Here is a 6,000-nt window from a genome sequence, read left to right on the forward strand (position 1 = left end):
CTTTCTTCCAGCTGGTGATTAGTCCATTCCCTGAAGCATGAGGATTGATAACCCTGTAATTTCATCAGTCCTGGGGTGACTGCAGATGTTCTCATTTGTGTAAAGTGCTGATTATCTTCTGAAACTTACTATTCACCCTAATGGTGTTCTTTAGCAGTTATTTGAACAGCTTTTCTATTTCTAAAAATATATAAATGTTTCCAATGAAAAATAGGGTTGATTTCCTGTTTGTTTTGACTACAATGCTTGATTATTAACACAATAGTCTTTTTGAGTCTAAAGAATGAATGTAGAGAAGAAAGGATTTTCTTTCTACATTTCCTCCTAGATCTATCTATGCTTAGTTGTAGAGGCTGTGGGGAAGGGTGGGGGGATCAGTGTAAGAAGATGGTCATATCCTCTGATACTTTTAATATTCTTTGACACACATATAAAAATATTTTGTATTGGTGGTTCAAGGCATTTGCCAAATTGGTTTCAAATTTTGTTTCATTTTTTTCTTTAAATGAAATTCTGAGAAATCTACTTTTTATGAAAAAATTAATCCATTAGTGTTTAATTTTATATTTGTAATGTTTTATACCATTTTTAATAACATTCATTTATTGCTGATGTTCTTTGGTATTTTAAATCTCATGATTATTATGGTGAAATATGAGGTTTTTGCTGTTTAGTACTACTACTAGAAGATGATTTTTTTCAAATTCTATAGCATTGGTAATTGTAAGAAATGTATTATTGATGCTTTGGGATCAGTAGCTGGAGGATCTGAGAAAATGGAGATTTAAGGAATCCTATGCTAAACTAAGAAGTAGAGGATAATCCAGGAGACCTAATTTATGAGTCATGGGAATGAGGAAAAAGCACACATGGAGGCAAAAAGCCACCATTAAAAAAATAATATCCCTGAACTGAAGACATATGAGATTATAGAGTGAAAGGATTTTAGAATTATAGATGGCATTGACTTAAAAAGATTCAGGCATATATGAATATGATTCTTGAACTCTGATGAAAAAACAGAGTACATCTTACAAGCCCCTAATCAGACAAAAACAAGTTAATTATATAAAAAAAATAGAATCAGGATTTGACTTCATTATGCAACCTGGAAGTCAAAAAGAATATGAAATAAATTCTAAGGTCTATTAAATGTAAAAGAAGGCACCCTATCTTAGTCCATTTGTACTGCTGTAATAGAATACCATGGACTGGCTAATTGATAATAAATAGAAATTTATTGCCTCACAGTTCTGAAGACTGAGAAGTCTAAGTTGAAGACACTAGCATCTGTACAGACCTGCTTGCTATATCATCTCATGGGGAAAAGGCAAAGAGAGAGGGCAAGAAGGGCCAGAATTTATCCATTTATATGAACTCTTGTTGGCCTTAATGGTATCAATCTATGAGGATAGTGGCCCCATGTTCCAAACACCTTTTAAAGGTTCTACCTCACAACTTCTCTATATTGAGAATCAAGTTTCCCAACACATGAACTTTGGGCAACACTTTCAAATCATAGCACATCCTAAGTATTTTATAGCCAACCAAGAGATCATTTGCTATTCAGGTAAAAGAAAGATATTTGCAACATAGCAATAACATATATGAGAAAAATATTAAAGAAATTTCATTTGAACCAAATGAAATGAATCTTAGCAGGGTCTCAAGATGGGTTAGGAATGAATGGGAAGTAAAAACATTCTAAGGACCTAGTATTGGGGAGAAAGAAGAAATAGGAAAGAAAAGATAAGAAATGTTTCAGTTGAAGGGATTGCTTGATATCTTCTTTTCCCCCCTCACATAATAGTAAGTAAATACTTGTATCATTAGGCCTGTGAAAGGACATAAATACTAGGACTATGAAAAGCACAATAGAACTTGCAAATTAACAAACATTAGCAAGATATTGTGTGAAATTTTATAACAAAAAATTTTTAAAACTAGAAGAATGGATATGTCCCCGCAAAATGTAACTGAATTAACCCTTCAAAGTAGAAGACTGAATAATAAACTAAACTCTATAAAAGGGATTTGAAAGATCATTTGAGGTTTATTACTAAAAAGGACAGGATGTTTGAATAGATGAGTTCTGTGTAAAAACAAGCAATTTTGGCTTTATTAAAATAATTTAAAGAAAAACAGAATGTTCCCAAGTTCACTTTATAAAACCATCATGACTTTAATAACAAAATATTATTATATATTTAATAGAGAACACAATAAGTAAAAAACTATGAATTAAAACTAAGTATTAGGGCATAGGGTTGTAGCTCAGTGGTAGTGTACTCACCGCCAGTGTGAGAGGCACTGGGTTCAATCCTCAGCACCACATAAATATAAAATAAAGATATTGTGTCCACCTAAAATTAAAAAACAAAGCAAAACAAAAAACTAAGAATTAGATGCCAAAATATTAAATAGTATATCAGCCAATTGATTTAAGCATTGAATTAAATGACCAATAACTATGACCAAGTAGGGATTTTCTCAGAAATGGTAGTATAGCTAGCTGTCAGGAAAACTATGAACATAATTTATTACAAAAAAATGCAAGAGACAGAATTCCCTCTTTTGGCGAAGTGTGAGTAATTTCCCATTCATAAATTACTATAAAGCAGGATTATCTATTGGAAACAGCTATAGGCAGACAAAGAGGTTGGTAGGCATGCACTTTACCAACTCTGTCCTTAGAAATCATAGCTATGAGCCAATGTCTACCAGATGACCATTTCTAGATTTTGGTATACAGAAGAAGAACCCAAACAAAGCCCCAAATCTCCCTGAGTTGAAGAGACAGAGATTGAATTATGAGAAGACCAAAGAGGCAAGAATTTGCAGAGGAAAGAGATAAAGAGGGAAAAATTTTCAGATATCTATATGGTGATTTGCTTGAGTCTTGGAACACAATGTTTGAATGTAGGGTGAATTGCAGTAACAAATTCTGAGGAAAGAGCAATTAGTGAAATTCTAATACAAACAATTCTCAGAGCAATACAGGACCAGGAATGTTTCATGTTCCCTTCAGCCAGAATAAAGAGAACTCATTCAATATACAAAAATCAATTGTATCTATTTATACTAGCCATGTATAATTAGCAACTGATATTTAGAACCTAATCTTTAGAATACTGCTAAAAACAATGAAATCAAATACACTGAAAACTACAAAGCATTCCAGAAATAGATTAAAGATGACCTTAATAAGTGGAAAGATACACTATGACCATAGCTCGGTAGGCTTAAAATGGCTAAGATGCCAGTTTTCCCCAAGTTGATCAACATACTCATTGTCATTTCTTTTTTTTTTTAAAGAGAGAGAGAGAGAGAGAGAGGATTTTTCAATATTTATTTTTTAGTTCTTGGTGGACACAACATTTATTTTATTTTTATGTGGTGCTGAGAATTGAACCCAGCGCCCCACGCATGCCAGGTGAGCGCACTACTGCTGGAGCCACATCCCCAGCCCCCTCATTGCAATTTCAATCATAATTTAAGGGTTTTTTTTTTCAGAAATAGGCAAACATTATAGTATTTATAAGAAGGTATAAAGAAGCTAACCATCCAAAATTATTTTGAAAAAGATTATAATTGAAGGATTTGCAGATTTGAAGACTTACTATAAAGCCACAATAAGGTATTGTTTTAGTGTCTTAAGGATGGACATATAGATCAAAGAAACAGAATAGAATCCAGAAATAGATTCATACATCTAAGGTCACTTAATTGCAAGTACACATTCTAAGTGGCAGATTTGAGGAAGACTACATTTCCAGTTGCTCCATGTCTTGGAACTCAAGAAGTGGGAGTATTGCTTCTCAGCAAGGTGGGTAAAAGAGGGATTTCACTAAAATTTACTGCTGAACAATCAGAGTGTCTTAGAGACTTAGAAATTTGGGTGCATCAAACAAATAAGAAAAAGTACGTTGGAGCCAAGCTGGTGCTGGCAGTGGCAGTGGCAGTGGCAGCAGCAGCAGAGTGGCACTGGTTCACTGTAGAAGGGAGGGTTGGCACACAGAGAGAAACAAAATGGAAATATTTGGCACAGAAAAACCTGTAGATCAGAAAAGAAACCTGATCTTAGCTGATCCAGAGACTGCATGGTAAGCTCTAGTGTTTAAAAAATGCTCTGTGTTTCTCAACTGACAAATGGAGAACTGAGGCAGGAACCATTCTGAGAAGACCACACTGCAGTTTGTGGCTGCAGAGCCCAGAAAATCATAGCCAACATTGCCATGCTTGCCTCCCATGTGGCCTAGGGTGTACCTAGCAGAATGTGAGTGAAACAGGCACAGAAAACTCAGGGGGAATCGAGTCAGAAAAATGAAGAGGAGTCCAACTTGATTTGCCTTTGAGTCTGATGGCTTATGTGACCATGTAAAGAGGATTGAAAATCTAAACAGGCATCAAAACAGGGAGGTAAGAATATACACAGGGACTAAGGCTTTGAAGGCTATGTTCCTAGGCAGCAGAGTCTGTGGAGGGTTGACTCTTCTGCCCCATGAGTAGAATTCTTGGGAGGCCCGAGATCAGCTCCCAGAAGAGATCAGTATCTGCTAGGCCCCAGAGGTATCTTAATCTAGTTTCTTCAGAGAAGATACCATCCAACAAAGCCCCTAAGGTCTGATTAAACCTAAGTCCCAGCACCCTGGTAGTGCATCAATATGGTCTATTTAGATAAAACTCCAACTGTCTGTGCTTTCCATTCCATCTTGCCTCACACTGGTGATAAAGGATGCTGAGAGTTATTTCAGTTATTTGTGGAGTTTTAGGTCACTCTAACTGGCAGCTCAGTGAGCAACACCAAAAAAGGAAGGTGTTAATAATCCTCAGCCCTTGAATGTTTACATGTTTCCTCCCTCAGTACCCCCTTCCCTTGCCCCAGTATATAGTCCAAAATGAAACATGAAAGAACAGTTGGGCATAGGCAGTGATCATCCATTCTCATCGGCTGTTTTAACAACCTCAGTGGAAACCAGCCTTTCATTTTTCATTAAGCATCATTCGTTCTTTCTTCTTTTTTTATTTCTTTGTTATTCTTGCTATGCTGATTGGTTTGTGGACATATATACATATAGATATTTGTTCTCCCTGCCCTTCATTTTTAACATTTTTAAAAATACAGTTACTTTTCCTTGTCATTTGAGAATTAGGATTTTGGGGTTATTTTGATTTTGTTTTGTTTATTTCTCTTTCTCTCCTTTCTTCTCATGCTAATAGCCAAATTCTCTGTTCTTTCTTACTCCTTTTACTTTGTTTTTCCTATTTTCTATTCTTTATAATGATCATTCATTACATTTTTTCTGGATTAACTCTGTTCACATTTTAAACATTCTGAACTCTCTTTTACCTTCCCATTACATTTTCTTTTCTGTTAATGAACTGTGTTTTTATCATCTTTTAGAACTGTTTGGTTTAAATAACTCCTACACATTTATGTTGTGGTTATTACTGCTGTTGATGACATAGTTGATACATGATGTTTACTTTAATGCCAAATATAGTTCACAGTTATTGCTTTTGCTAATGGCAATTGATGACCACACCTTTCCTGTTTTTGTGGTACAACTAGTGTTATAGATGCCATCATAGGCACTGAGTATTTATTTTAATGCTGTACATTGTTTGCATTAGTTGTTGCTATTGTTTGTTTCTACCTTTTTAGTGAGATGCTGGGAATCTACAGTGACACTACAAGTTCACAGAGTAGAGACTCTGCTGTTGAGATAATCTCAGCCAACAGACAGCACCCTGCTCCACAAAGTTAATAACACTGAAATTTTAGGTATACTTTAATATAAGAATAGAAAAGACTAAAAACCAAACTAATGACCAGGCCCCAAGTAGAAATAGTGAGGAGTGGGCTCTTAGGTACTATTCATGCTTATCTACTCATATAGCAAAAATGAAATTAACACAAAGACTGGATACCACAACTATGAGAAAGTCTCAGTCTAGATCATGCTAGGACACTTTGGCAAGAGAAGGCTATGTCTGATA

The sequence above is a fragment of the Marmota flaviventris genome, chromosome 2 (assembly GCF_047511675.1).
Source record: "Marmota flaviventris isolate mMarFla1 chromosome 2, mMarFla1.hap1, whole genome shotgun sequence".
Classification (NCBI taxonomy): Eukaryota; Metazoa; Chordata; class Mammalia; order Rodentia; family Sciuridae; genus Marmota; species Marmota flaviventris.